At 33.9% G+C, this 20,524-nt stretch overlaps 1 protein-coding gene across 1 annotated transcript in view; it reads right to left on the bottom strand.

Moving 5' to 3' along the window:
* The window catches only part of EXOC4 (exocyst complex component 4), a 970,332-nt gene that overhangs the window by 266,345 nt on the left and 683,463 nt on the right, over positions 1-20,524 (bottom strand). The window lies entirely within an intron of this gene.

The following is a 20,524-nucleotide window of genomic DNA, read 5'->3' as shown; positions in this document are numbered from 1 at the left end:
AAAGTTACAGTAATCAAAACAGCACGATGCTGGGACGAGGAAAGACATACAGACAAATGGAATAGAATTAAGAGCTCAGATATCAGCCTTCACATTTATAGCCAATAAATTTGTAATATGGGCGCCAAGTCCATTCAACTGCAAAAGAACAGTCTCTTCAACAAACGGTGCTGGGAAAACAGCATACCCATTTATAAAATAATGAAAGGTAGCTCTTATCTACTACCATATAGAAAAAATTAATTCAAAATGGATCAAAGACCTAAATGTAAAAACTTAAAGAAAAAAACATAGGGAAGCATCTTCAAGATGCCGAGTTAGTCAATGGTTTCTTAAAATGTATATCAAAAGCACAAGGAACAAAAGAAAAAATAGAGAACTAAGATAGCATCAAAATTAAAGACATCTGTGCAAAGGACTTCATCATAAAGAAAAAAGACCACCTACAGAATGGAAAACCAAATATCTGGAAAAGGATTTAATATCCAGTAATTATAAAGAAATATAATTTAACAACAAAAAGATAACCCAGTTTAAAAATTGGCAAAAGACTTGAATAGGCATTTCTCCAAAAACGATATACAAATGGGCACAAAGCACATAAAAAGATGATCAACAACATTAGCTATTAGGGAGATGCAAATCAAAATCACAATGAGATACATTTCACACTCATTAGAATGGCTACTGTTCAAAAAATGAAAAACAAGTATGGGAGGGGATCTTAGTTAAATAATACCAGTCCTCCAATAACAAACTTGAATTTCAGTTACCACGATATAGTTTCTGTGATTAATTGCAGAAAGTACCAACTTAGCTGCTGGTTCTCCAGTCCAGATATCACCATGTAAATAACTGATATTCATTATAATCAGTGACCAATCACGCAGCTTCGAGGCTGTTGGTGATTCGGCATCTGTTAGTCTGTTTACACACAGACAGCAGAGCATGGAGTTGTGTAACTGCCTTATCTTCCAATGAAAAACTCACATAACACTTAACAAAAATGAAAAATCAAAAATGGGAATTTTCCTCTAAAAATGAAAGTGCAATAAACAAACAAAAAGTGCAACAAAGAAATAATGCTGGAAGTGATTCAAATAGAATGGAAATGGACTTATAGAAAAAAATATCTGACAGAAGAAATGTTGACACTGCCCCTATTTAAAAGACATGTGGTCAGAGTGAAGGCAAAGTTGTCACCATAAATGAGGAAAATCATTATTATGGAAGGGATGAAGATATCTCAGAGGAAGTGATGCTGGCATTTTAAATTAAAGGAACTCTTAGAGGTATTTCCTCACATTGAAAAAGGCAAAGGATAAAGTGTTGGCAGCTGATCCAAACCAAGAAAAGTAATGGACAGTTGACCAAGCATAAAAAAGGGGCAAGCTGTGTATTGCAAATTATACGAAGGAAGACAAGTACTACTGAAAGTACAATTGATACAATTTTTTTAAAAAAGGAATAAAACATTTTAATTCTTAATGTTTGTCAAGTTACAGGATAGTAAATACATATTAGTTTTCTTACTTTCCATTTCTCTATACATTTATAACAAACAGTAAAAGAGTTTTTAATGTTTGAACAATTTTGTTTACTGAACATGGCAATCATGCTTTTTCCTGTAGATTTTTAAGATTGCTTCACATTGCTTCCACTTGTGAGGTCATTTTTAAGGTCTTGTCTCATACTATTATGCAAAGGAAGGGCTTTCTTGTATTTTAAATTTTTCTCAAAAAAGGGGCTGAAAGAAAACATATCAACACATCAAAAAATGAAATGAGAGAAAATAAAGTCAAAAGACAAATATTTCTGTATGTAAGAAATGAAATATAGGAAGAAGAAATCACTAAAAAAAATTCCATTCATAATAAAAACTAAAGTAATTAAATATCTAGGAATAAATCTAACCAACAATGTAAAGGATTTACACACAGAAAACTATAAAGCATTGCTAAAAGAAATTCAGGACTTAAATAAATGGGGAGATTTTCCATGCTCATGATTTGGAAGACTGAAGATTACTAAGATGTCAATAGTACCCCAAACAATTTATATATTCAACGCAATCCTAATAAAAATTCCAAAAAGTTTCTTTGCAGAAGTGGAAAGGCCAGTTATCAAATTTACATGGAAGGGCAAGGGGCCTTGAATACATCTTGAAAAAGAATGAAGTTGGAGGATTCACGTTCTAATCTGAAAACTTATTACAAAGTCACAGTAATCAAAACAGCATAGTACTGGCACAAGGACTGAGATATAGACAAATGGAATAGAATTGACAGCCCAGAAATCAGCCCTCAAATTTATGGCCAACTGATTTTTGACAAGGTAGCAAAGACAATCAATTGGGAAAGAATAATCTCTTCAACAAATGGTGCTGGGAAAAATGGATCCCCATTTTGCAAAAAAAAAAGAAGCGGGCCCCTACCTCACAGCATATACAAAGATCAACTTAAAATGCATCAAAGACCTTAATTTAAGAGCTAGAACTATCAAACTCCTAGAAGAAAACTTAGGGAAGTATCTTCAGGACCTTGTGTTAGGCAATTGTTTCTTAAACTTTACCAGAAAGCACCAGCAACAAAAGAAACAATAGAAAAATGGCATCTCAACAAAATTTAAAAAAAAAAAAACTTTTGTTCCTCAAAGGACTTTATCATGAAAGCAAAAAGACATTCTACATAACAGGAAAAATATTTGGAAACTACATATCTGATAAAGGATTAATATCCAGCATATATAAAGAAATCCTTCAGCTTAACAAAAAGACAAATAACCCAATAAAAAAGTAGGAAAAAGACTTGCACAGACATCTCTCTAAAGAAGATATACAAATAGCCATAAAGCGCACGAAAAGATGCTCCATAGCAGAGCCATCAGGGAGATGCAAATCAAAACTACAGTGAGACACTATTTCACACCCATTAGAATGGCTGCTACTAAAAAAAAAAAAAAAAAAAAAAAAAGGACAATAAGTGTTGGAAAGGATGCAGAGAAATAAGAACACTCATTCACTGCTGGTAGCAATGTAAAGTAGTGCAGCCACTGTGGAAGACAGTTTGGTGGTCCTCAGAAAGCTAAGTATAGAACTACCTTATGACCTGGTAATTATGCTACTAGGTATATACACCCCAAATAACTGAAAGCAGGGACTGGAACAGATGTTTGCACACTGATGCTCACAGAAGCATTATTCCTAACTGCCAAATGATGGAAGCAACATGCATCCTTCAATAGATGAATGGATAAATAGAATGTAGTATATACACACCTAGGAATATTATACAGTCATAAAAATGAAGTCCTGATACATGTGAAAATATAGATAAACCTTTAAAACATCATGTTCAGTGAAATAAGTCAGACACCAAAGGACAGATATTTTATGATCTAATTGTTTTAAAACAATTAGAAAAAGCAAACTCACAGAGTCAGAATATGGAATACAGGTTACCAAGGGATGGAATGAGGCTAGAGAATGGGAAGCTAAGTTTTAAAATGTACAGTGTAGGGCGGGCCATGGTTTCTCAGTGGCAGAGTTCTCACCAGCCATGTCAGAGATCTGGGTTCGATTCCTGGTGCCTGCCCATGCAAACAAACAAACAAACAAAAATTACAGTGTTTCTATTTGGAATGATGGGAATGTTTTTGTAATAGATGGTGGTGCTGGTAGCTCAACACTGCAAATGCGAATAACAGCTCTGAAATATATACTGAAATATGATTAAAAGGGGATATGTTAAATTGTATATATGATAAAAGAATAAAATTTAAGCAAAAATCCTTGGAACTATACTATACAAACAGTGAACCCTAAGTTAAACTGTAGACTTTAATTAATAGTACAATTATTAAAATGTGCCCTAATAAATTGTAAAAATGTACCACACCAATGCAAGGTATTGGTGGTAGGGTGGTACATGGAAATCCTGTATTTTATTCATGATTGTTCTGCAAACCAACAACTTCTCTAATAAAAAATAAATAAGCATGTTTTTAAAAAGACATGACTAATTGGAAAAAAAAAAGACATGACTAACTGGGAAGATGTATTTGCAACTTATATCACAGATGAGGGCTAGAAATCAACTTTGTAGAAAAATGTTCTAGGACACGAAAAGACAATTAACAGAAAAATAAATACAGCCTTTAAACATATGAAAAAAATTTCACTCATAATTAGAAAAGTGCAAAGTAGACTAAACTGAGATACTATTTTTTCACACTCATGTAACTGACCAAATTTCAAAAGTTTGAAAATGCACTCCTTCTGCATGTGCAGGGTGAAAGAGGCATTCACCTTGATGGGGGTTGAAAAATGGTACAACTCTTTCAAAGGACAAATAGGTATCATCATTCAAAATTACAAATGCTTTCGTTTTGACCCAGAAATCCTACTTCTGGGGAATTCTTCTTACAGATAAATCTGAATATGGATTAGATGATCTATATACAAAGCATATAGATCATTGCAATACTGTTTTTATAGTCAAAGTTTTGAAACAACCCCCAAATTCATTCATTAGGGAACAGTTAAATAAACAGTGGCATATCTACATATTAGAAAATTGTGCAGTTAGTTGCCCCTCACTCCCCAAAATCAAAGCTTTTGATGTACCAATATGAAAAGATCTCCAGGATAGATCAAGTGAAGAAAAGCATGGTGCTGAATGATATATGTTTAGCAGTATTTACTACTGTGTAAGAAAGGTATATCTTCATTATATACCTTTATATAATGGGATATTCTGGGAAAATTTGCAATAAACTAATAAAAGTGAGTACTTGGAGAAGGCAGGAAGAGGAATAAAAATGAAACTTTTCAAAATTATTTGATGTTTAAAGCTTGAGGATGCATTACCCACGCAAATAAAATAAAATTGGAAAATACAAAAATTACCTACACATATCAGAGATATTTCATAAATTGCTTTCTAATTAGACTACATTTGGTGTATAATATGTACCTTAAGTTTAGGTATTTAACCTAATAACAGGTTTTCTTTAATTAATTAATAAATATATTAGGTTTAAACTTACAAATCAACCTCTAGGGTGTATGTGAGTGTTGGAGGATACATGTGAGATTATCATAATGAAAAAGTAATCCACAGAATGCAGGAAAGAAACTGAAAATTGAGAAGCAAAGAGAAATGGACATAAGGCTTCTTAATTCATGTTATCAACATGGAAAGGGAAATAGATGCATTATACCAAACAAGATAAAATAAAATTTTAAGGAGAAGGTGGGTAAAAGATGACAGAGGAACATGGAAAAATAAAAGTAGATAATAAACCATGGCCATAATTTAAAAATCTTCAAATCCTATATCCTGCTATGTTAAGCCCTTCATTCTCATCCATCTCATAGAGAAATCCCTACACAGGTGCATCCCTCATTGCCTTGATCCATCTCTGAAAGAAAAACACTTTTATTAATTTGTTAATGACTAAATACAGCAAAGGGCTTCTCATTTTATTATTATTTTTTAACTATTATGAGTCTTTTTAGGAACATCAAGGTGTCCTCCTTTCCATCTATTTTCCCAGTGGCTGGCTCAGAATGGAACCTCATAAATGTGAGTCAATGATGACAAATATCCCATGATTTCAAAACAGAGATTTCAGAGTCAACAACTGCATATCGGAAGATGAAATATGGATATTTGTAGGTATACTATATACATATGTGAATATACATGGGTATAAATCAATAAAGATAAACATTTGCATTTATTTTATAGAAATTAATATCATAAGATCCAACCACCAGAATCAGTATTTATTCTTTGCAAAGGGTTTAGAAAAGGTTTTGTGAGTAGAAGTGCTTCTTATAAATGCAAAATATTTAGCATTTATTAGAGAGACAATTCTATTAGTTGTCCTGCTTCCAAAGAGACTGACAGAAGGCTCCCAATTATCCACATTTGCTTTCTTTCTAGTCTCTTATTTGCCTTTGGTATCCCCAACATATGAAAGCACTGTGAGCAGCACTGACAGAGTGGCTCCCATCACTTTGCAGCTGAACAATTTCTTTCAAACACAAATCATTTATTCCCTAAAGCATACACATCAGTCTAAAATGATACATCCAGCTTGATGCTGTCATCTCTAACTTGAGGGAACCTATTCAACATGTTTCCAAATCTGCTTTTAGAGTTGCGAAGACCTCACTGTGCAGAAAACATGAACTAGAATAAAGGAGAAAAATTAGAGCTGCCTCATCAGTCCTTTACTTGAGTCAAAAATGAGAAGCGACAATGTAAAATGGGCTATCTGCCCTTTCTTGGGAAGGAAGGACACAGAATAGGAACTTTCTTAGTCATCCAGGAAATAAACCACATTCATTGTTACTTTGCAGAAAATGACTTAGGGAAGTAGAGTGGTCAAGAGCAGGGCATACAGTAGGTATTCCAGAGTTTGAACCTTTGATGTATCGTCTTCAGCAGATTCTTTTAATCTTATTTTTGTATTCTGAAAAATGGATATAATACTAACATCTACCTCACAAGTTTGTTGTGGTGATTAAATGAGGCAATAAAATTTGAGGTTTGATACACAGTAACTGCTAAATAATTGGTGGCTGCTGCTATTTTTAAAAACACTTTTTTAATTTATTTTTTATTAGAGTAGAAACATGAAAGTAGTATAAAGTTGTCACATACCCCCTTCTCACACCAAGTATTCTCTATGATTAACATTTTGTATTAGTGTGGTACTTTTGTTATAAAATGAAACAATATTATTATTATTATACTATTAACTTCAGCACACTGTTTACACTGCATTGTACATTTCTATGGGTTTTGAGTGTGGATATGGAATAATTTATATAACTTAAAATTTCCTTTTCTCTCCTTTCCAAACACACAATTTAGTGGTGATAGTCACATATATAAAAATTGTGCCTCCATCTCTATCATCCATTGTCAAAACATTTCCATCACTCAAAACAGAAAACTCCATAACAATTAAATACTAACTCCCTATTGCCCGCCCACTTGGCACCTGGTAACCTGTATTCTAGTTTCTGACTTTATGAATATGCTTGTTGTGTTTATTTTCTGTAAGTGAGGTAACACAGTATTTGTCCCTTCTCATCTGGCTTATCTCACTCAGAATGATATCTTCAAGGTTCATATACATTGTAGCATGCATCAGAACTTCATTATTGATTTTTACAGCCAAATAATATTCCATTCTATGTATATATCACATTTCGTTTATTCATTCATTTGTTGATGGACACTTGGGTTACTTGCATCTTTTGGCAATTGACAATACTGCTGCAATTAACATTGGTGTGTAAATGTCTGAGACCCTGATTTCAATCTTTTGGGTATATATATAGAAGTGAGATTGCCTGGTCAAATGGTAATTCTATACTTAGGCACGAGTGTTCCTATTTCTCTCCATAATCTCCACTTGTTTTCCATTTTTTAAAAATAATAGTCATTCTTGCAGGTGTGAGATGGCATTTCATTGCAGTGCTGATTTGCAATACCCTAATGGCTAATAACTTTGAGCATCTTTTCATGTGCTTTTTGGACACTGTTTATCTTTTTTGGAGAAATGTTTACTCAAGCCATTTGGTCATTTTTAAACTGGGTTGTTTGTCTTTTCATTATTGAGTTGTAGAAGTTCTTTATATATTTTGGATATTAAAACCTTATCAAATACATAGTTTTCCAATGTTTTCTCCCATGCTGCTATTTTTATAATTACTATTATTATTGTCATTATGGAAACATTGATAAGGTTGGCTATTTGAGGAAAGTATGGCATATTTTATGATATTTTCACCTTGCTCCTTTAATATCCCATTCAATCATCCATTACCAACAAGGCAGACTAATAGAATAACACTTCGAATATTTCAGCAATGACAGACGTAGGAAGGAACAACTTTCAAAAGACAAAGCCTCAGCATATTACCCACTGCTGTAACCTCAGTGCCACTGTGTGGCTGACATATAGTAGGTTGTCAGAAATATTTGTTGAATAAAATGATTAAATAAATAAATTAACAGGTCATTTGACCTCCACTCATATTTCCCAGAACTAAGACAAGGCCATCTAGTTGACAAATAATGCCTTTCTCCCAAGAATACTAAACTAAGGGTCCAAAAAGAAGACTAAAAAGAAAGAAAGAATACCAAGCCATCCCATGTCTCCACCAACCTAACTTTAACAGTTACCTTTTATTAAAAGAGTGACTACTAGTCCTTGCCCACATTCTTACAGAGTTTTTTTGCTAAGCACAATATGGTTGTTCACATTAGTTTTCTGCTCTTTCATAGAGTAACATAGAGTCATTCCATCATGCTAGCTTACTCAACATTATTAAATCAAACACCTATTAATGAATAGCCTTCAGGTCTTATTATAGATAGCCCTACAGGAAACATCTTTGTTTTGCATCTGTTGAATTATTTCCTCAAGTTAAGATACTGGGGGTATCTCTTTAGCATTTTTTGCGTGATTCTATATTTTATTTCCCCCAAAAACACCCTATGCAGTACACTGCATGGTCCTTTCGCCTAGTAAGAATTTTAAAAGTATCTGTTGAATGGGAGACAGAAGAGGGATCATGGGTATAGAAGCGAATAATCAAAATGCCTATTTTTTTCCAACAATGTTCCTAATCAGTGCTCTGGAAATACAAATACATTGAATTTTCAACAGTGAAAAAGAATTTCACTAGGAAAGAAAATATTTCACTTCAAAGTTAAGATGGAACCAGACGGAACTCTGTCAAAAAGGCATTATCTAATCTGCGATTAATCTCCCAGTAAGTGATGAACAGGCAAACAGAAAGTATAGGTACATTTGTGTATGGAGAAAAAGAGACAATGCAAATCAGACAGAAGGATCTACATAATGCCATAAGGAGAGAATCGAATTACAGGATTTTGAGGTACCTTATTCAGATCAGTCTCATAAACCTAAAGTTTTAAAGTAGGATAAAAAAAAAAATCAAACAATGAGAGTAGACAAGCAATTCTCATTGTATTTGAATGTTTAAAGCATGGATCTAGTTCTTAAATTCTAATAATGCTATTTGTAAACATTTAGACCAGAAGTTTTCTTTTCAGTTTATCACCTCCCAGGCGGCCTCTAAATTTTTATACAAAGGCAGTACCTATACTTTTTAATGTAATATTTGTTGCAGCAAGTATGTATCTTTTGGAATGAACACATGAGCACCTATTACCTACATTTCACTCATTATTTTCCACATTTTTATCTTGATTTGATTTCTATCCAGGGAAATTATAAACTAATTAAAATTTCACTCAAGTATCCCAAACTTCTGATTTGCAAAGCTCTTTGCTTACTAACCCAGTCCCCATATCACAAATTACATTTCACCGTAAAGCTCCATTTCTTCCATTTCATCTCAACCAAGAATTGTGGCTGCTATTGCCTGGAAAGATCTGTGAGCAGGGAGGCTTTTCACTGTATTTTAGAAGTTGCCATGAGAATTGTGATATTTATTCATTGAAATAAAAGTTTTCCTTACATTTACACCCTAATACATCATAAAATCCTATAGCCAGCATCACTAGTAAAGAGATAAATTGGCATGTGCTCCCTGATATCTTCCAGAAAAGAACATAGTAATATTTTCCTCATATTTTTTCCCAAAATGTATAACTTGAATCAAATCATGAGGAATCATTATCTTTCCATAAAACCAAAACACAAAATCAAAAAGTGCAAATTTCAGTAAGTTCAAATTCAGAATTCAGGCTTTCATAGCAAAAGTAATTCATTCATGAATCTGTCATAAACACTGTACCACTTTATTGCTAATTAAATTTTTAATGTATACATTTATATAATCTAATCATACAATATACAGTATTTAAATTCTTTTCACTTTGATATTTCTGACTTTGGTGAATATTATCTCATGTATGTTTTGGTGATTTAGGCTGAATAATATACACATAATATTTATTTGAAAGGCTTGGGGATTTTCCCCTTGCCCCCATGTATTAGAACCAGAAAAACTGTGTGATTTATTCTTCTGACCTCTTTATTCCGCAGGATCCTTCAGGATATCACTTGCAGTAAGGTATCTAATCTAGTCTTGACTGTTCATAGAAATATATCACACATCCTTCCACTGAGAAGCTCTTATACTCCGTAATAGCTCTAAAGACTTTTATTTATCTGAATCATCATTTTCATTTCATTTTAGTCCAAGGTTCCTGTTTTAGTTTGTTAGAGCTGCCAAAATGGAACAGCTTTAAAAAAAAGGAATTTATTAAGATGCAAGTTTACAACTCTAAGGTCATTAAAATGTCCAAATTAAGGCATCTAGGAAAAGATATCTTGGCTTAAGAAGCCTGGTGGGTCCAGAACACTTCTGTCAGCTGGGAAGGCATGTGACTGGTATCTGCTGGGGTCTTTGGTTTCTTGCTTCAAACAGCTTCCCTGGGGGCATTTTCTTTCTTCATGCCCAAAGGTCTCAGCCTGTGTCAGTTCTGAAGCTTTTTCCAAAATGGTTTCCTTTTAAAGGACTCTAGTAAGTAATCCCATACGTATGGCTGAGACACATCTCTATGGAAACTGCCTAATCAAAAGTTCCCACCCACAACTGGGTGGGCCACATCTTCACAGAAACAATAAAAAAAGATCCCACCCAACAACACTGAACGAGGATTAAAGAACATGTCTTTTCTGGGGTACAAAACAGTTTCAAACTAGCATAGAATTCCCATGTGAAAAACTGCAGGAAATTTACAGGCCTGCAGGAACTCTCCTTAAATAGTCAAGCACACACAAAGATATATGTGTCCACGTGACACCTGGGCTAGTACTCTGCCATCACATTTAAAACACGTACAATTAATAATGGTGGATAACACAGATTATATATAAATATATACATTAAAACCTCGATTAGCAAGGAAGTGACACACTATTTTTGAGAATGCTGAATGAATTAGTTGTGCTTTAAAAGCCCAAGTGTAAATTTGAATTTTCTGAAATTTATAACTTTGGTTTTGTGTTTTGATTTTATGGAAAGAACACAAACAACTACAGCAATATGAAGAACCCTAGAGCATAAGTGACACATAAGTTACAAGGAGAAAATAAAGTTCATGTTCCCTCCATCTCCAAATTCAGCATGTAGAAATAAGATTTGGACCCACAATGACAACGGAGTACTGAATACTGACCGTCAAATCCAGAACTTCTCTAGAGAAATATGGATCCATGTAAATGATATCAAGCAGTGCTAATAACAGAGTCCCAGATTCTGATAACACTTTCTGTACCTCACTCTAAGTGAGATAGAGGGCTTTCATGCTTAACACAGTACACTAGACAGGCATGATTTGTGTGAAAAAATTAACCTACAACCCATAATAAAATCCACTTCCAGACATGAGCCCATTGCTGTACAAAGAACGATGGTGACTTAGCTGTATCCAGGTAAATGGACCTTTGGAATCAAACCCACGTGAGGTCATGCAAAAGACTGGAAAAAACTTGGTTGGCAGAAAGAAGTCACCTCAGCAAGTATGCCTCCTTTAAGACAAATTTCCTACCTTCTCTGTTGCTCTCAGATAGGACATTTAAGGCACAGGGCAAATTGGAAAACAACTTCAGAAAAGAGAGGAAAAAGAGGAATTGATTGGAGATGTATTCAAATTACTAAAAAAAAGATAATTTAGAAATGATTTACTAGGCTCTTTTTCAGAAACAGCAGCAACAGGCATATTTAAGACCATAAATCAGTGGAACACGAAAACCGAAGAAAAATCCATAAAGGTTAATGCACTTTGAAGCACATTAGCCTCTTAATTCATGGGAGTAAGTCATCAGCACATCATGAAGCAGGTCTTCCCCAACAGCCTATAATTGCTCATGCTGAACATAACTTCTATCTGTGCTTTTTGTATATAAAGATTTCCTGAGTAAAAGTGCCAAATAAGCTCATCACTACAGAGCGCAATCATGTCCACAGTCTATATACCTCTAGGAGACAATTTGCAGAACTAATAAAATAAAAAAGGATTTGGGTGCTCTTATTTGTAGTGAGCAAAATTCATGCCTCTGACTGAAGGCAAAGAGGTAAAAATCATTAAAGGGAGGAAAGAATATTATCTACAAAATTTGGACTCTGTAAGCTTATAAGCAAATTTAACTTTTAAAAATCTTACCATGAGTATACTGAAAGTGATTTGTGACTACATGTAAGTATTCCCTCTAGACTGAAAAGCACTTTAGGTAAAATGAAGTAACCCTCTTTTAAATGGCAGCTATTTAAGTTTTTTTAAGCTTATAATTTGAAAGTTAAAGTGACTCAAACTCCTATTGCTTAATATCAAGCAATCTTTTCCTTTTAAACAAAAAAATGCACTAAATAAATAAATTAGGGTATTGATATAAAACTCAGAGACAATGATAATCCTGCTTTTCCAATATGTAAGGTAGTCTCTTTTCATCCTTTCAATTTATCTTATTTACTATAAAATAGCCGTTCCTTATTTTTCAAAGATAAAGCTGTTGGAAGAACCTCCCAGAAAAATAAAACTTACAACAAATACCGAGAATATCACCTGGAAACTTATGTGCAATTCACTAAATATACTTAATTTTAGGTGTTCCATATCAGTTTGACCTTCAGATATTCTAATGAGAGTCACAGGGGGATGTGGCAAGCCTCCCACCTGTTGCTATCAATAGGAGCTTCAGAAGAAATAATCATATTAATAATTGCTTACCTTTAGTGAGATCTTACAATGACAGTACTCAATATATGGTAATTCCTTTCCTAGGCTTCCCTAAACCACTCTCTTAATTTGTTTTCCCATCTTTAATCTCTTCTTCCTCCAATTTATCTAACATACAGCCATTATTATTAATCTAATGAAATGACAGAACATATAGCGATTTGTACTTTCATAAACATAGCTGACTCTCTTGCCTTCAAGTCTTTGCATCTGGTGGTCCATTTGCCTAGAACACTCTTCCCTCACCTCTTTTCCCAACTGCCACTTGCCGTAGATTAAATGTCACTTTCTCCAGAAGCCTCCTTTATGTTTGGGTTGAATGCCCTTTCATTAAGTTCCCACAGCATCTATGGTCTACAAAATACTCCTCTTGAGGTGTCCGTATTCCCTAGTGGTTTGTATGCATCTTGAGGAGGTAATACTTGGCTAGTAGGTACTGAAGAAATCAGTCTAATATTCTTTCCACTTCTACTCATCAGCAAACTATTATTTGTTTTTTGTTTACTTCCTACATTTTAAAAAAAATTATGCCTTTTCTCATGATGCTAGGTGGTCTATTTCTAGTCCATCCTTACATTTTCTAAATCCTGGCACATCAGCAAGAGAGGAGGCTTGAAAAATTATCATTTTTACTATACCTTTCCGTCAAAGACCAATTCAAAGCTAATTCATTCATAAAGTTTTCACTGATGTCTTTAAATTATTTTATTTATTTACATTACATTAAATACTTCATTACATAGCATTAGTCACTTTCTAACTATGTGCTTTCTCTCAAATCAGAATTAAACTATTTGCGAGCAGAAACTGAGCTTTGCACATCTTTGAATCTACCTGAAGCACCAAAAAGTATGGCTAGTACAGTGGGCATGGTTCATTAATGTTTTATAAATGATAATATTATGTTATTATTATGGCTTACTTAGGCATGGCAATAAAGTCCAGTGCTTTTTAAAGAGGTTTCAAAGCACAGCTTATTTTAAGGCTAAGTTTTAGGCAATATTTATGGCTGGCTAAACAAGGTAATGGAAAGATAGAGATGGTAAAAGAAAAAGGAAGGTTGCAAAGTTGAATGATGCATGTATTATGTTAATGTATCAACAGGAGGCATTTTAAAGATATTACTAACAAATCAAAATCTGTTTTATTTCCCTAACATGAAATGTATTGATTCTGACCCAATTTGGACACTACTGGGTATCAATGATAAAAGTCAAAGGTGGGAGTTACTATGCCAAATAAGTAGGAAGTGTTTGTATTTCATATGTTAAAGGCATGACTCACGTATCTACTGGGAAGAAATTACCATATACATTTGCTGGAAGAGACAGGCTAGCCACTTGATTCTCTCCATTGTTCCTGAACAGGATGGATTTAATTATGCTTAATACATTAACACTGAAAAACTGAGTTTGAATCATCTCTAATGAAAATGACTGTTTGGCAGCTAACTTGTTTCTGAATTTAGTTTATGATTATTTCTTATTCCAGGCTTAACTTATGTTTATTATTACTTGTTAACTGTCAATCTGAATGTAAGTGCTCAAGGAAAAAGTACCTTGAAAATATTTAGTGATCCCTAGTCAACAATTATGTTATATGTAAATCACAAACATTTGTTTTTTCCTAAACATTTCTATTCTTATCTTCTTTTATTCACATAAGTCTTTCAGTTAAGCCATGATAATCCTCTCATATTATCACTGGTACTTTTCTCTGCCCCACACCCATACTTTTGAAAATTAAATTATATAAATACTTTGCAACAAAAGTCAGAAAGTTATTTTTCTACTATGGTTCAAAGTTCTCAAATTTACCTCCTGTGGAATGCTTTCCTATTTAGAAGAAATCATCTGCCTTCTAGAAGCTCACTTTTGGCCATCTATTGTTAGATCATACATTCGGGTTTTACCATGACAAAATGGGTTGGAAAAACCTCAACTTAATATTTAAAGTGAACTAAGCCACTTCAGCTGAAATTCTCATAATTATCATCCTACATTCCTTCCAGAGGCATCAGAAAGTAATTTCCTTCTTTATAGCTATTTTTAGAAACAGTTTCACTTATTACATGGAATTAAAAACTTTATCATTCCTACCATTCCATTTTATTCACACTTTCATATCCTGTCTAAGGCTAAGTCAGAGTTAAAAATTCTGCTTACAAATCTAAGGAACAGAAAACTATAGATTGATACATTTGTATATAGGAAAAAAGTCTCCTGACTAGCGATTTACTTGCAGCTGAATATCTATCAATCATATAGGCATTAAAATGATGGAATACATATTATTTTCAAAGAAAAACTAGACTTTATGGAATAATTTTGATTATAATATTGTCAGTTCCTGCAGAACTGATATTCCTCTACATTATGTTGATGACAAACATCTAAAGCATACAGAAGACGAAACAGCTGTCCAAAAGGCAATGTCATCAAGCAGGTTACTCGTGCTCAGTGAATTACACTCTGTTTGATTATGCTAGTAATTACAGCTGGATATGCATGAGACAGAAAAAGCCTATATAAGCTTTTTGAAAAAGTTTTTAACAATTAAAAAAAATCCAATGTAAACACTGGTTTCACCTGAGAAATGTTCCCTTTTTTCAAAGCAAGGGAAAAAAATTAAAGAATATATGCTTTATTATAGAACAGATATGAAACCCATCTTAATAGAAAAAAAAATATTTCAGAAAACTACTTGTTCTTATAAGGAAGTTGTGAAACATTTCCATTCCATTATACTGGCTGTCAGGTCCCTCTGACAGTTTATTTCAACACAGTAGTATACATAAAATTGCTCATTTCAATGAAGTTGACAATGAAAAATGAGGGTCACAGACTTGATAGCCATGGGGGTTAGCTTTGCATTAAGCATTTATGGATCAGTTTGTACAACATTCATTCATACTTCTTAATACCATTAAGTGTCTTTTATGTGACTTCCTACCTACATATCTTGTTTGGGCTGCTACATAATAAGCCCCTCTTGGATAGGAGGTATTCATTGCATTTTCTCTCTTTTTAAAAAGTATGCAGCCACATCCATTTTACTGTTTGTTTTTTGACAAATTCTTGGCAATAATCATTCATGTAAAATCCAAGCAACAATCTGAAACATAACGGTAATCCTCCCAAACATCTAACCAAATTAATTAATTCAACTAACATTTACTGACCATGTACCAGCCATGCCCTAGGAGTTAGGGATGCCAAGTCAAATAAGTCAAGTAGATATATAACGATCCCTCATATCTGTAGTGCACTTAAGAACTTACTTGGACATACTTGAACTTCATTCTGCTTTGAAAGATTAACATTATGGTATGATAATTATTTTCATTTTACATATGAGGTAACTGTAGTTCAGACAGGAAAAATAATTTGCTGAAAGTCACACTACTATAAAGGCATAAGCTGTGCCTTGAACCTAGAGCCAGCTCCTAATTAGTCTACCATTCTTTCTTCTGTATCACATTCTTAGAGTGGCAAAGCCTGTATGCACATAAATTCAGAAAAATGTACCATTTGGATCACAGACTCAATAATTCTAGAAAATTTCCCAGTGAGTAGGAAGATGGAAAGTCCTATTTTTCACAACACAGTTTTAGAAATTTTGGTAGTTTGGGATCTTTTTTGCTAAACTTCTAGATCCTGAATCGTTTTAAAGCATTGGTAAGTTTCATGAGTACAACTTTGTTGGAAAAGTGAGTGGGCAAAATGCACTTGTAGAAAAAGAGTGACGTGCAGGATCTCTACTAATTGTGTGTTTATTTTTATCAGAAAGGATTCCCTAGAATGTGTTATGACATGACACCAATGTTCAACACATACCCTAGGGACTGTCAGAGATGTGGAATTTTCTAAGTTTCAATCACAATGTTAGGCAAAGCACAAAATATGCATCTTTTGCCTCTTAATTCAATGTCCTATTCTCCAATGACAAAATTGAAAGAATAATTAGACTATATGAGTTTCTCCTTAACCTGGTTGGCCATTTTCCCTATTAGCACAATTACCCTGCTAATGAGATTAAATTTGGTTTAACTAGAGGATTATTTCATAGCAGAGCCCCTGCTGACTCCAGCTCCCAGAGGATCCATCATTCTGTTGATGCACCCATCTAACATTCATTTGCCTTAATGAAAGCCAGATATAAGAAACAGGCCTGCACAGTAGCAAAAAACACAAGGGCTTTTGTTTATATTGAAAAAGAGCCTCATTTAGTCAATATGAATCTTCCTAATACTCAGTGAAATATTTATTAATGAGTATCAGCACAGCAAGCCAGAAAGTCTTATTTGCATTAATTTAAACCACAAATAATTGAAGGTAGATTTCAGTCCTTAAGTCATGGCTTCAAGAAAAATTCTAAATAGCATTCTGAATAAAAAGAGACCATTAGAGAGTAAAGTGGGTTAAAAATTGAGGGTGGTAGATGTTTTGCCCACCCTAGGACTACATGGATCATTTCCCAAAAATATATCATTTATTGTTCTGTTCTATATACCTCAGTAGAGGTACCAGAATGAGACTCCTACAAGTCCTGTTTCTAATTCTTATAGGTCAAGATTATAGGGATGATATTTGTGGTATTCATCAGGAGATGTGGGCATCCATTTATTCACTCATTCGCCAAACAGTTAGTGTGCCTGCTGCATGTCAGAGACCATTTGAGGCGAAGAATGAGAAAAGGACAAAACACAAAGCCTGCTGTTATGGAGCTCAGACTAAAGCAATGATGAAACTAAACCACACACATTATGACATAAAAAAAATTATATTACTCAATACTGTTTTAAGAGAGCAATAAGACAGACATTACTGAAAAGAAAACTTTTATTCTTTGAGCTGTGAATCTTTCATTCACATCATCTTAAAGAGAACAAAACCAATTAATTTAGATATTTATAAGAAGGAAGTCTTCCTTCCTCTTTGATCAGTGAATTCACTAAGTGAAGATACCATTAAAAAAAAAAGTAGAAAGAATCAGAATAGTTTGAAACTAGATCATTTAAGGATATATATTTTTTCAAATTGATAAGGAATTTAAAAATCTTCCTGTATAATCCAAATGTGATTTTAAGAGAATCCAAAGGGATGAAGCTAGATGATAATAATAATGCTTCAAATTTATCTTCAAAATTTCATATTCACTCTCATATTCATTACCTAATTTACCCACCATCTTATACTGCTTAACTGGGACTCTTACCTGGGCAAGTAATAAGCTAGATGGATGGATGATAAAGTGCATTCTGAAAAGCTACAGTTAGACTTAAGACTTGCAGTCAACCAAGATGGTGGCATGAGATGCTCCAAAGTGCTGCCACCCAGAACAACTAGCAAAAACTGGAAGAGCCATCTTCCTCAAAACACTGGAAAATAATTCAATGGTGGCCGTAACTGGGCAAGTATCAAATTAAGAAAAAGCAGTCTGAAAAATGATTGACAAAGCTCTTTGTGCCTTTTTTAGTCTCTCTCTCCCCCATCTCCCAAGTATGGTGTGGGAGCTAGCCTGAACTCCTGTTGTGGGTCCCTAGCCCCTGCTCCAGAGGAGAACAGGAGAACAGAGTAACCCCTATGTGCATACTTGGATGCCTGGATGTCTATCAATCTATCTGGTTGCAGTCTGAACCCCTGAACCAGGAAACTCCTCCCTGACTCACCTTCCAAAAATTTGCCCAAAATGCAGAGAAGTAGTTTGCTAACAGCTAAAGGAGAGTAAGATACAATTAAGTTGAAGCAATTGGAGCAAAGGACCATCTGCATTTGTCATACATTAGAGCACCCAGAAAGAACTGATGACCTATTTCAAGGGAGTGGAGTGAAAACTGAACTCCTATGGATGTGGGAATCCCTAGGGCCATTAGCAGGAACAGGTCCAGAAGAAGAGGCAGACTCCAGGGCTCCACAAATGCTCAGATAAGACAGAGAGGACCCTGCACTTGGCACCTGCATTGGGCTGATCATCTTGATAGGAGGATTGATCTCTGAAGGAGACCACCAGCCAAAGTACACCCAATTTGTAAATACTGTGAAAGGTGTTTTTTGCTTTGGTTGGTTTGTTTTTGTTAGCTCCCCTCATTCAAGAAAAATCTCTGTCATATCAGCAGCTGCACACAAACTTAAGAAACACACAGCTCAGGGATCTAAGTACCAGAGTTAACACTATTACAATGTACAGTGTGCAACAGAAGACACACACACACACACAAAACAGGAAATGGTAGCCCACCCAAAGGAACAAGATAAAAATTCAGAAACCATCAATGGAGATGACCAAACTTTGAACATACCAGACAAAGACTACAAAAAATAAAAATGATCTCCAATATACTCAAGGAGATAAAGAAAAACACAAAGAAAGAACTAAGGGATATGAGGAAAACAATGAATGAACAATATCAGAATTTCAGTAAAGAGATAGAAATTTTATAAAGGAGCAAGATGGAACTACTCGAACTGAAGGCCACATAATTGAAATGAAAAATTCCCTAGAGGGTTTCAACAATAGACTGGAGCTGGTAGAAGAAAGAATCAATGATTTTGAAGAAAAGATAATTGAAGTGATTCAGGCTGAGGAGCAGAAAGGAAAAATAATTTTAAAAAAGTGAACAGAGCCTAAGAGACCTTGGGACATGATCAAGTATGCCAATATATGCATTATGGGGATCCCAGAAGGAGAAGAAAGAGAAAACAGGCAGAAGGAATATTCAAAGACTATAGCAGACAACTTGCCAACTTTAATGAATAACAAGGATATGTATATTCAAGAAGTTCAAACAGGATAAATTCAAAGAGAAATATGCCTAGATACATAGTAATTGATGCCAAAGACAAGGAGAGAGTGTTAAACGATGTAAGAGAAAAACAATGAGTTATGTACAAAGGAATCCCAATAATATTAAATGCAGATTTTTCATCATAAACCATAGAGGCAAGAGGCAGTAGGGCAAAATATTTAAAGTACAAAATGGGAATAATAGCTAACCAAGAATTTTGTCTGGTGAGACTTGCTTTCAAAAATGAGGGGGAAATGAAAATATTCCCGAATAAATGGGGAGTTTGACACTACTACTCCTATTCTATAAGCAATGTAAAAGGTATTTCTTCAAGCTGAAAGGAAAGACTCTAGACAGTGGATTTAAGCAACATAAAGAAACAAATATTTCCATAATTGTAACAATATAGGTATTTATGAATGCCAGTACTGTTGTATTATATTTTATAGTATATAACTCCACTTTCTATTTTTTATGTTTTAAGTATATAACTCCACTTTTTATTTTTTATGTTTTAAGTATATAACTCCACTTTTTATTTTTTATGTTTTAAGATGCAAAGGCATAAAAAGCAATGATAAATCTATGGATCTGAATGTGAAATGTATAAAGATATAATTTCTAACAACTACAACAAAAAGTGTGGGCACAGAGGGATATATGAACTATATATATGTGTGCTACTGAAGTTAAGTGGTATCAATCAATTATGATGGTTAATGGATTTAAGATGTTAAATTTTAGATTCATGGTAACCATAATGAAAATATACAAAAAAAATATATCTAGAAAGAAATGAGAAGGAACTCAAAATGGCACATCACAAGACATCTAGTAAATATGAAATTAGACATTAATGAAGGACTGAAGGGCAAAAATGATATAACTTAAAAAACAAAATAGCAAAATGTCAGAAGACACTTATGCATTACCAGCAGTTACTTTAAATGAAAATGGATAGAACTCTCCAGCAAAAACA

Source organism: Tamandua tetradactyla, chromosome 1, assembly GCF_023851605.1.
Source record: "Tamandua tetradactyla isolate mTamTet1 chromosome 1, mTamTet1.pri, whole genome shotgun sequence".
In the NCBI taxonomy this organism is placed as follows: Eukaryota; Metazoa; Chordata; class Mammalia; order Pilosa; family Myrmecophagidae; genus Tamandua; species Tamandua tetradactyla.
Note: the sequence above shows the minus strand (reverse complement) of the source record. Positions and strands in the feature narration are given on the sequence as shown.